This window comes from Neolamprologus multifasciatus, chromosome 18, assembly GCF_963576455.1.
Source record: "Neolamprologus multifasciatus chromosome 18, fNeoMul1.2, whole genome shotgun sequence".
Classification (NCBI taxonomy): domain Eukaryota; kingdom Metazoa; phylum Chordata; class Actinopteri; order Cichliformes; family Cichlidae; genus Neolamprologus; species Neolamprologus multifasciatus.
In genome coordinates this window covers 36,926,365-36,939,275 of record NC_140456.1, presented here as the reverse complement: position 1 = coordinate 36,939,275, position 12,911 = coordinate 36,926,365, and the positions used below count along the sequence as shown (strand labels likewise).

The 12,911-nt window shown below is 41.0% G+C and overlaps 1 protein-coding gene across 9 annotated transcripts in view; it reads right to left on the bottom strand.

Annotated features, from left to right (window-relative positions):
* The window catches only part of LOC146498592 (protein NLRC3-like), a 126,496-nt gene that overhangs the window by 63,379 nt on the left and 50,206 nt on the right, over positions 1-12,911 (bottom strand). For 4 of the 9 annotated variants that reach the window (XM_085139906.1, XM_085139911.1, XM_085139912.1 and 1 more), the window contains exon 1: positions 429-525. The exons of 1 other annotated variant lie outside the window; for it this stretch is intronic. The gene's annotated coding sequence lies outside the window, so the exon portion shown is untranslated. Of the gene's footprint in view, positions 1-428; positions 527-1,899; positions 1,918-12,911 lie in introns of those variants that run through there. 4 more of the 9 variants (XM_085139907.1, XM_085139909.1, XM_085139913.1 and 1 more) reach the window with 4 other exon arrangements.

Sequence of the window (12,911 nt, the reverse complement as noted above, 5' to 3'; positions counted from 1 at the left end):
GTTAGCACGCTGTGTGGCTAGCTTAGCGTCAGAGCTCTGCAGGTGTCTGTAAATATTAATCAGTGACAGTAAAGGAGGTAAAGGGCTGTGACGTCATCACGTACGCTGCGTCCTCTGTGGGCTCTGAGTGAACTCACAATGTACAAACTACAAGTACACAAACACGAACGTAGCTCAGAGTGGCGGACACACTCGGCCTCGTTGGTCCAGCTGTGAGTCCGTTACCGCGAACTATGGAGCGGCAGATTTGTGCTGAACTAAGCTGCACACAGCTGATGTTAGCCAGGAAACATTACACACTGACTTTAATGGAGAGACCGGAAATACAAACACACACAGTTTGTTGTGTGAAGAAATCAAACATGAGCTGAACAAACAGTAAAGTTCCTAAAGACAAACTGTTAAAGGAGGAAAAAAAGCAAACTTACAGTTTCTTCACACACCAACAACAAGCTCCACTCCACACCTGGACACTAAACACTAGTGATGGGTCGTTCGCGAACGAAATGGCTCTTAGAGCCGGCTCTTTGAAGTGAACGATGCGAGCCGGCTCCTTATTGGGAGCCGTGAGGTTTTTTTTTTTTTTTCTCTCACCCTCTCTCTCGCCCTTTTTTCCGCTAAACTCCGCATGCGCGGCCTGTAGTTTGCGCTGGGCAGAGGGGGGGAGGGGCATTAGTTACACTTGCAGTAGCACAGGAGCAGAGCCAGAGAGAAAGAGAGTGAGGGACAACAACGTCACATTAGAAAGGTATAGTAATCATCCACTATTTTCAGTTGCAGATGATAAAGGATTCAGAAATCATGCAGGCCCATATGACAGAGAATGTGCATCTTCTTTTTGTTTTAATATTTTAATTTATATTTAATTGTGTTGTGGTTTGCAGTGTTTTGTGTTGTTTCACGTTAAATTTGTTTAAAAGGAAAAAGCTGAAAATTTAAATAGTTAAAAGTTTAAAATGTAAATAGTTGTTTTTTGTATTATATGATTTATTTATTACATTTTATGTGGAGTGAATAAATAAAGTATATTTATGGTGGCCCTTACAGACAAAGCACGTACAAACTCCAAAACACGTAAAAACTCCAAAACGCGTAAAAACTCAGACGCACTTACAAACCCCGAAGCATGTACAAACTCCAAAACACGTAAAAACTCAGAAGCACGTACAAACTCCAAAACACGTAAAAACTAAGAAGCACATACAAACTCCAAAACACGTAAAAACTCAGAAGCACGTACAAACTCTAAAACACGTAAAAACTCAGAAGCACGTACAAACTCCAAAACACGTAAAAACTCGGAAGCATGTACAAACTCCAAAACACGTAAAAACTAAGAAGCACGTACAAACTCCAAAACACGTAAAAACTCAGAATCACGTACAAAAAAGACAACAGAAGTACTCCAGGATGCTAGGGTGCAGTGTTGAGCTTTTGTTACCTAGTGGCTACACAAGCCAGCAAGTATCAACAACTGGATTTGGTGTGTGGTAGTAACAGGTAAATGAATTTATTTATTTTTTTAATTATTTGAATAAATATGAGTGCTTGTCTATAAATGCACAAACAATACGCACATGCTTTCAATTGTGTAATTTAAGTGATCTGGGTAGCTCTGTTTTGGAAGTTCAGTTAACGCTAGAAATGTGTTTTGGAGTTTGTATATGCTTTAGAGTTTGTACGTGCTTTGTCTCTAGGGGCCATATATAAACATATATAAATAAAACCACTTTTTTTTACATTAGTAATTCCTTTTCTGCATAATTTTATATTATTGTTAATGATTAAATAATTAAAGCAACAAAACAACCTGAAGATCCGGTTCGGAGCCGAAAGAGCCGGCTCTTTTTAGTGAGCCGAAAGAGCCGGATCTCTAAAAAGAGCCGGAAATCCCATCACTAACGGACACACAGGTGAGCTGCTTCCTGGAAGGAGGCGGGACTCCACCTGAAACTCAGCACAGGTGGGAGGGGCTCAGCTCTGTGTGTGCTGATGTGTTAACTTTAAAAATATGCCGTCTGACTGCTCAGACTGAGTCAGAGTAAAGTTCACATGCTGACGTGTGGAGACATGAAACCTTGTTGTAGCTGCAGGTGTGAACACACTGATCCCAGATCAGCTCTGCTGTATTTGTAACATGAACATTTCTGCTGCAAAGCTTCAAATGTTCAGCATGTTTCTCTGTTTCCAGTCTATAGATCCAGTCACACTTTCTACCTTCACCTGTGCAGGAAAGACTGAGAGCAGAGCTGAAACCAAGCATCCAATCAGTGAGCAGCATCAACACCTGAGCTTCATTCAGACTCTGTTATTGAAGATGTTGTTGGTACAAAGTTCATCTGCTGCTCACATGAATCCATGAAAGATTTATTTCACTGAATGTTTCTTCAAAGCTCATTTCAACCTGTTGAAGTCATGAATGAAAGTGCAGACTGAGAGTGGATCACATGATGTTTAAGGTGTGTCATGTGACATGTTCAGTATTGTCACACATGTCTAGATTGTCCCTGATATCATAGCTGCTCAAACACTGATGATTATATTTGAAGAATTATTACTGATGGCAGCAAAGTTTGAATGGAGCTCTCTGTCTGTGCTGATTTGTCGCCCTCTGGAGGTCAAAGCACAAACTGCATGATGTGACTGTAACCACCACAGTGACAGGAAGTGTTTTTAAATGATGAAATATGTCAGTGATGCTGATAGTGTGTTCATCACAGACGTTCAGGCTTCATGTTGACATGATTCAAAGTGAAAGCAGAGAAACTGAATGAATCAGGTGTTTTTACCTGGTGTAAATGGCAACACATTAAAGGTGTATAGACAGTAGAGATGTTTTAAAAATCTTTAAGAACAGTTCAGTAGTAGCGCCTCGCTCGTCACTTCTCACGGTAGATGACTTTAAACTATGGCCCGATGTTAGCTACATCCACATTATTAATGACTTGTATTTTCCGAAGGCGTTGTTGGCGAGGAATTGTGTAATTATAAGAGCACCGAGGCGTATAATTACCTGCAAAGCAACAACATTGATAAAGTACTGCTCAACAAACAAGACGACTTTATTTTTCTTAAAGCAGCTGTAGAGCCGAGCCAGAGCGCTAATCAAGCTAAACACTTAGCATGGCTAATGCTAAGAGAAAGTGGAGTAGTGGAGACAGTCGGCTGTTCCTGTATCGCCGGATTAGGGAGATCATGTAGTCATGCTGCTGTTCTGTGGAGGGTATTTCACTTATCTGGATATCACAATGTTTAAATGATTGAAACAGAAACACTGGACTGGTCAAAGGCTGACTGGGGAGTCACGCTACTGCCATCTAGCCAAGTATTACATGGAGCACTGTTTACTGTTTACATGTCAAAGCCACTCGTTAACTTTGTGTGGGCTGTATGCTGCACAATCACAGGTTAAAATAATATTAAAAAATTAAAAGATTGAGGGCAAATTTACAAGACAAGAAAAAAATACAGTTATAAGAAGATGTGACGCAGGGTTGTATGTACATGTATATACACACACACACACACACACTACTTTGGAAAAAAAAATTAGACTGTGGATGGATGTTGGATTCAGTACGATGAAAAACTAGTTTTGTCCTGCAGATGGCGATCTTGCCCCGTGTTCAGAGAGCCGACACTTTGATGATGCTGCTCTACTCAACTTACTTTTAGCCTGGGTTGGACTCTATATGAGCAGCTTCCACTCTGGTTTCACTGTTAAACACACTTGTTTGATTTGACTTGGAAAAGTTGGAAAATAAATATTTTATTGCAAAATTATTTGTTGGTACATTTTTTGAGGGTCAAATATCTCGTTTGATTTGAGGAATGAACTGTTAAGGTGGAAATGAATCAGGTTAAAATACTTTAAATCAGTGAGGATGTATAATGTAATTTAAATGTTGATAATGGTTGTAGTGGGCTTGTAATGTAAATGTGTCTGATTAAATGTGACATTAATGGTGACGCTGCATAAACCTGATAAAACAGGTCTATTAGTGGGTCTGTGTGATCAGCATCAGTGGGTTAAGGTGAGGCCTCGACTAGCAGAACGTCATGTTGGTGACAACACATGAGCCAACATCAGACTCCGAGCGCTACGATGCTAAAGATCAGAAGATCCAGTGTGACATCATCGTTACCTGGCAACAGCAGCCCTCATCTGACTTTATTGGAGGATATTTACACCAGCAACACTGTTTAGTTTGATATGACGGATTAACAACATGCTGTGATATCCAGTTCATCTGTAATAGATACTGGATCTAATCAGTCAGCAGATATTTGATCAGCTTATTTATAACTATACTAGAAACAAACACAACTGTGTTGGTGATTCATGCAAACTTGCATATCAGCCTTTGAAGGTTTTGTAGTATTGAGAACAAAGAGGTTGTGTTAGGGCTGAAAAGCCCGACTTGTTCTCCTCTGCAGGTCATCAAATGCACCACAGAAGTTTGTATTTGCACAGCCTGTATATGTTTGATGGCTTTATTATTCTCTGTTCAAAGACAATAACTGTGGAAAATGTATCATGTAGTATCAGCTTCATTTAAAATGACTGCAAACATTCAGAGAACATGTGCTGCTGTTTGTCCTACATTTCAACACTGAATGAACCCTGAAAACGTGATGGCAGCTGGCAGATTGGAGTCCACATGAAATATCGGCTGTATGAAGACTGGAAATATAGATGATACAAATATGCAGCAAACATTTGTGGACATGGATAAACTTTCTGATCCAACAAGCAGGAAGTGACACAGCTAGAAAATGAAAGTGTGTAACAGCTGAAGTCAAATGTAATGCAGAGTTGAATCTGCACTTGGATCATCTGTGAAAGGTCCACATGTAGGGATCACATGAGTCCTGATGTTTGTCAGTGCAGCTTGATAACTCCATCTACTGTGGGCTACATATACTGGGCTGGTAGCTCCACAATGTTGGAAAGAAACTATTCAATGTGCAAATTTAAAATCATCGTCTCTTCTAACACAGGAGCCACGTTGAGTTTACAGCCGACCACCGGCAGTCTGAACTGGAATGAAGCCCATTGACAGCCAGCAGGTCTGAACAGGAACGCAGCCATTTGTATGCGTGGCAATGATGTGGCTCAGCTGACACAGGATTGGTTCAAACTAAACATCAGACGCATTTCACAGAGTTCACAAATAAACTCACGTTTTTATCTTTGAAGATCATCATAAAGTAGAATTGATGGTCCAGTAGAAACAGCAGGAGGTTTGAGCCCTTCTGATGCAGCAGAAACAGGATTTGGAGGAAGATGTTAATAGATTAGAAAGAATTGTACACTGTGAATCAATGCAAGTCTTTCTAGATAGACAGATCTTTAATAATCCCTCAGGTAGGTTCCTCTGGGACAGTCACAGATAGAAACTCCAATTCTGACGTCCTTTGAAAGCCTGACTTTGAATTTTCATCACTTGTCATGCACACAGATGTTAATTCTACATATTCCTAGAACTGAACTCTAAATCAATATGAAGAAAATGCTCCTACTAATCTGCATATATGTTGATATCAAATCCTTTTCCAGCACATGGATAAATCTCTATAAATCATTCAATCTGATCAGAATGGGCACAGTGTTGTTATTGCAGCTGATGTTTGAAAAGCTAAATGTCCATTTTAAAGTGGTCGTGTGTAGGACTGTGTTTCCTTCCTTTGTGCAGTTCTTACAGTAAACATGTTTGAATGTTTCCTGTTCCCCTGATGCTTCTTCCTGTTGGATAAAGTTGGTTTGGAACATATTCTTATAGGTTTCAATGAACTTCAAACTGTGATCCACTTACAAAACTGTCTCATTTTATTGGAACGATCCACATTTGCATCCATTCACGGTACATTTGACATCTGAACACGTTTGTACACATGATGAAAGGACAGATGGTGTTTGTGTGTCCTTCTTAAACTTAGTGTGAATGTTTCATCATGTAGAACTACTTAGAACAAAGTCTTTGGGAACATTTGGAGAACACGTTTAGGAAAGTAACATCCTGGTAGAACATTTTCTTAAAGCAAAGCAGAGCTGCAACATGACTGTGAGGATTCAGAAGAATAAAGTCAGAATACTTTATTATTATGAAGACTAAAGTGCACCTTAATGCTGCCAATGAATACACATGTTCTTTGTGAAAGCATGTGTGAGCACAGCTGACATGCACTACACTGACCCCACTCGCCCCATTTCTTCATCCACTTCTTGCTCTTGTGCTTGAAATGAGACGCAGACGCAGCAAAAGTCAGAGGCTCTAAAATCCACAAAAAGGGGGCTTGTTAGATCAGGATGTTGGATGTGATCCATAGAAAACATGGATAATACACCACTTTATTTGAAGACATCTGTAGCACTGCCTCAGTTCTGGATGTTTCCACAGACTCCTCTGTGCACCTAAAGAAAAGGTCAAAGGTCAGCAGCACATGTAGTTGGGTTGTACACATGATGAAAGGACAGATGGTGTTTGTGTGTCCTTCTTAAACTCAGTGTGAATGTTTCATCATGTAGAACTACTTAGAACAAAGTCTTTGGGAACATTTGGAGAACACGTTTAGGAAAGTAACATCCTGGTAGAACATTTTCTTAAAGCAAAGCAGAGCTGCAACATGACTGTGAGGATTCAGAAGAATAAAGTCAGAATACTTTATTATTATGAAGACTAAAGTGCACCTTAATGCTGCCAATGAATACACATGTTCTTTGTGAAAGCATGTGTGAGCACAGCTGACATGCACTACACTGACCCCACTCGCCCCATTTCTTCATCCACTTCTTGCTCTTGTGCTTGAAATGATGCGCAGACGCAGCAAAAGTCAGAGGCTCTAAAATCCACAAAAAGGGGGCTTGTTAGATCAGGATGTTGGATGTGATCCATAGAAAACATGGATAATACTCCACTTTATTTGAAGACATCTGTAGCACTGCCTCAGTTCTGGATGTTTCCACAGACTCCTCTCTGCACCTAAAGAAAAGGTCAAAGGTCAGCAGCACATGTAGTTGGGACAATTCTTCATTTACAAACAACAGTCGCACAAACTATACAATTATTTTCCTCCAATGACACTTTTCACTTGCAGAAATGGTCCTGTGTGATTTCTAGGCTGTGATATAAAAACTAGTTCCTAATGGCAGCGATTCACTCAGTAAACATGTTTCCTTCACCAACCTCACACACAGATCCAATAAGATCAGGAAGTGGACAGTATAGTACAATATGTGTTATTTTGTACTGCTTGCCCAAACTAAAGATCTGCTGAAGTGTTGGAAATGATCCAGATGTTTATTTTGGACGATACAGCAGAAGATCAGACATGAAAGTGGAGATAACACAGAAGACCTGCAGCAAAGGGTCAGAGGTCAGACTGGGCCACTGGATTCAACAATGAGCCAATGATCTTGTCCACTAAGCTTGGTGGCGCTGTCACTTGGTGTTCGCTCGCTCTGTGGTATAGTATCACTTCCTGTTCCTGCTCAAACACAGTGGTGTTTCTGAGTAGCTTATTTGCTTAGCAGTTTAATTAACAACTTTTAAATACATTCTTTTTTCACAGTATAATCTTCACGTGCTTCATCCGAAGCACACTTTCTGTGTACTCACTACCTAATTTATAGCCAAAGTATTCACTCACTGTCTCTGTACTGTTTCGCTAGCTTAGCTCGTAGCCGACCCGTTAGCACCATGGCTACTTCACCTGTCCCTTCTGCACTTTCTTGCTCATTGTGTCAGATGTTTAGTTACTCCTCGGCCTCCTTTAGCAGTAATGATATCTGTAACAAATGTAGCATATTTGCAGCTCTGGAGGCCAGGATTACTGAATTGGAGACTCGGCTTCGCACCCTTCATTCACCCGTAGCTAGCCAGGCCCCTGTAGCTGGTGCAGCCGAAGATAGCATAGGCCCCGCTAGCTGTTCCCCGGCAGATCCCAAGCAGCTGCGGAAAGAGGGCGGCTGGGTAACGGTGAGGAGGAAGCGTAGTCCTAAACAGAAGCCCCAGGTACACCACCAACCCGTTTATGTGTCTAACCGTTTTTCCCCACTCGGTGACACACCCGCTGGGGGTCAAACTCTGGTAATTGGTGATTCTGTTGTCAGACATGTGAAGCTAGAGACACCGGCAACCATAGTCAATTGTCTTCCAGGGGCCAGAGCAGGCGACATTGAAGGAAATTTAAAACTGCTGGCTAAGGGTAAACGTAAATTCAATAAAATCATAATTCACGTCGGCAGTAATGACACCCGGTTACGCCAATCGGCGGTCACTAAAATCAATATTGAATCGGTGTGCAACTTTGCCAAAACAATGTGGGACTCTGTAGTTTTCTCTGGTCCCCTCCCCAATCAGACCAGGAGTGACATGTTTAGCCGCATGTTCTCCTTAAATTGCTGGCTGTCTGAGTGGTGTCCCAGAAACGATGTGGGCTTCATAGATAATTGGCAAACCTTCTGGAGGAAACCTGGTCTTGTTAGGAGAGATGGCATCCATCCCACTTTGGATGGAGCAGCTCTCATTTCTAGAAATATCGACAAATTTATTAAACCCCTCAAAATATGACTATCCAGAGTTGGGACCAGGAAGCAGAGTTGCAGTCTTACACGCCTCTCTGCAGCTTCTCTCCTCCTGCTACCCCCCCAAAAACCCATCTCCATAGAGACTGTGTCAGCTTCCAAAAAGACAAAAAACAAACTAAAAACCAGCAACACTAAACTAAAGAACAGAGATATGAACTATTGCCAATATGAATCCTGATGGCATGACGTGGGCATAGACCCACCAAAGCAACACTCAGCTCACCTCATTCCAGGCGCTTGTCTGCTGGAGACCATGAGCCTTGTTAGTCACACATTAGCACCGTGGTAGGAAACAGCCTCCATCATTTCATTAGATCTGAATTTGGACTGTTTCCCTCTGGATGAACCAAGTCTGTCAAATCTATTGATCCAACACAAACTATCAAACACATTGGCTCACAGTCAGATTGGCTTTGTATGGATGGTGTCACAGGGGGCTGGGAAAGGATGCTGAAAGCTGAATATAATACAGAACAATAACAGGACATATAATAATGTAGCAAACATGACCTTCAACAGGCACACTTCTATTATTCATGATCACAAACACAAAGAACTTGTGCAGCCCTGATATCAGCCCTAATATATGAGTGTGTTTGCCCAAAGATTGAAACAGCATCAACATGACAGCTGTAAGAAATCTTCTCTCAGCCTTGTTTGGCAGAAGATCCCTGCAACAAAGATTGTAGCTGAAAGATGACGTGTGTAAAGTTTGCTCTTTGGGAGGGTTGAGGCTGTTTTTAGACCTTTGATAGTTTCCAATCCAGTTCTGAAAGACAGAAATAAAAACAACATCATTAAGATCAGATCATGGAGCTGTTTTCTGCCTTGTTTCTATCTTCACATTACAAGACTTTACTACAATAAAGATGCTAACATGTATCTGTAGGAACAACATCATTGAATCTATAACAACTGGAGCCAAACCAGTGGCCTCTGCTGGGATCACTGGTGAGAACAACACTTCCTTGTTGGATGCAGATTTCAGGGCTTCCTTTTGCTCCTCCGTTATAACTGTTCTCTCTTCTCAACAAATGATGACACAAAGGAATCAGCAGTGACAAAGATGATGCTGAAGAGAAGCACACATTTCACACATATAACAGACCAGTCCAGTTACACACACCTCTGCTTGACATTAGGCCTCAAACAAAGACACAAAACACTAACTTGACTCTAAATAGAAGAAACGAGCAGCTTTTTCTGTTCTGTGCTTATTTATATTTGACACACATGCTTCTCTTTGTGCAAACACACATTGCACTATAAGGATAACCTAGCACACAATGATTGGACAGCACAGTGATGATGCTGGGAGATCCTATACGAAGCAACACACAAACACTGAGAACAAAACTTTAAACATTGATTATATTGAGATAAGCAGCCGACCCAGTCTAGATAAAGGCGAGCAGCTGGGACCGCTGCTGCACCAAAAACAGGTTTCAGTGTTTCCATGTGTGTGTGTGATGTCTTTACTTATACTGGTCAATAGACTTTAGTCAACACATTATTGAAAGGTGTTACACATGAAATAAAAACAGTGTTTCATCTTTATTCCTCTGAAGCAGCTGCATTATAACCAATCTGCTCCTTTGTGGCCATTTAAAACAGCCTTAAATAACTGTTGTTATATTTGTTGCAGTTTCTGCTCCTCTTGGACAGACGACTCTTGAAAAGACATTTTTGAATTTCAACTTTTAACTGGATAAATATCGGATATATAAACGTCTGCAACAAACTGATTCCAGCTTCTACCTCATGATAGGAATGTTTTTGTGGCTCAAGATGACCTGATATCTTTCATGATGGAGACATTTGACACATGTTTCACATATTATAGACCAACAAGTTATTCATAGCAGTTTAAATACAGGGAGTCACTTTTGGGCCCAGCAGATAAAACAGAGCCAATATTTCCTTCTTTATTTAAGTGACGTGTGTCACAGATGTGACCTAGTAAAGTGTAGCTGAACATTAGTAACGTTATTAACACTCTCAGCTCGTCCTTGTTCCAGACCTGAAGATCCTCTTCTTTCATTCAGCAGCAGCTTCAGGTCTCTGATGGTCCAGGGCTTGTTGTTGGGAAACAGCCCTGCTGGGATGATGGTGTCCTCACAGAAACAGTCAGTGATGCTGTTGATCTCCATCACAGAGCACGTCCCAGTCTGCAGTCTCAGTCCTGCAGGGCCTCGCTGGCTTCCTGACTCCACCCAGTCAACAACAGGAAGTGTTTGAAGTGCAGGAACAAACTGAGGCTGTGGTCAAACAGGAGTTTTTATCTCCTCGCTCTGACTCTCACTGCGGCCCCGCTGCTGTGTCAACATGTGTTTGTGCTAAACAATGATGGAAAGTGTTATAAATGACTTGTTGGCCTCTGATCTGTCACAAACAGCTGAAACGTGTCTCTCATGAGTCACATGAAGGTTTTTGACAGAAAGGACAAAAAGTAGCTGCAGTCAGTTTGTGTCATTTTTATATTTATTCATCTGGGAGAAAAATCTGAGGGACATTAAAATGTGTTTTTCAACAGAGACAAGAACATAAATATAACAGAACAGGTAAATGAAGATATTTCAAGTAAACAGCTGGACTGATCAGGTCCAAACACACAGTGATAAACTTGTCAAACAGCTGTCATATCTTTATATATAAGCTCTTTATAAATCCTGTTCACTGCAGTCTGTTTACTAATAATGAATCACTAAAATCAATATTGAATCGGTGTGCAACTTTGCCAAAACAATGTCGGACTCTGTAGTTTTCTCTGGTCCCCTCCCCAATCAGACCAGGAGTGACATGTTTAGCCGCATGTTCTCCTTAGATTGCTGGCTGTCTGAGTGGTGTCCCAGAAACGATGTGGGCTTCATAGATAATTGGCAAACCTTCTGGAGGAAACCTGGTCTTGTTAGGAGAGATGGCATCCATCCCACTTTGGATGGAGCAGCTCTCATTTCTAGAAATATCAACAAATTTATTAAACCCCTCAAAACATGACTATCCAGAGTTGGGACCAGGAAGCAGAGTTGCAGTCTTACACGCCTCTCTGCAGCTTCTCTCCTCCTGCTACCCCCCCAAAAACCCATCTCCATAGAGACTGTGTCTGCTTCCAAAAAGACAAAAAACAAACTAAAAACCAGCAACAAACAACTTAAACATTTACAAAGAAAGAACAATACAGTATCCACACCTGAACCAAAGAGTAGAACAGTGAAATGTGGATTATTAAATATTAGGTCTCTCTCTTCCAAGTCTCTGTTAGTACATGACTTAATAATTGATCAACAAATTGATTTACTCTGCCTTACAGAAACCTGGTTGCAGCAGGATGATTATGTTAGTTTAAATGAATCAACACCCCCGAGTCATTCTAACTACCAGAAATCTCGAAGCACAGGCCGAGGGGGCGGTGTGGCAGCAATTTTTCACACCAGTCTATTAATTAATGAAAGACCAAGACAGACTTTTAATTCATTTGAAAGCCTGATGCTTAACATTGTCCACCCCAGCTGTGAAACTCAGAAACCAGTCTTACTTGTTATCATCTATCGTCCACCTGGGCCTTACACAGAGTTTCTGTCTGATTTCTCAGACTTTATATCTGATTTAGTTCTGAGCTCAGATAAAATAATTATTGTGGGTGATTTTAACATCCATGTAGATGCTAAAAATGACAGCCTCAACATGGCATTTAATCTGTTGTTAGACTCAATTGGTTTCTCTCAAAATGTAAAAGAACCCACCCACCACTTTAATCACACTCTAGATCTTGTTTTAACATATGGCATAGAAACTGAACATTTAACAGTGTTTCCTGAAAACCCTCTCCTGTCTGATCATTTCTTGATAACATTTACATTTACAATAATTGATTACGCAGCAGTGGAGAGTGGACTTTATCAAAGTAGATGTCTTTCTGAAAGCGCTGTAACTAAGTTTAAGAATATAATCCAGCCACTGTTATCATCGTCAATGCCCTGTACCAACACAGAGCAGAGCAGCTATCTGAACGCTACCCCAACAGAGGTCGATTATCTTGTTAATAATTTCACCTCCTCACTACGTACGACTCTGGATACTGTAGCTCCAGTGAAAACTAAGGTCTCTAATCAGAAGTACCTGACCCCGTGGTATAATTCTCAAACACGTACCCTCAAGCAGACGACTCGTAATCTGGAGAGGAAATGGCGTGTCACAAATTTAGAGGATCATCATTTAGCCTGGAGAAATAGTTTGTTGCTTTATAAGAAAGCCCTCCGCAAAGCCAGAACAGCTTACTATTCATCACTGATTGAAGAAAATAAGAACAACCCCAGGTTTC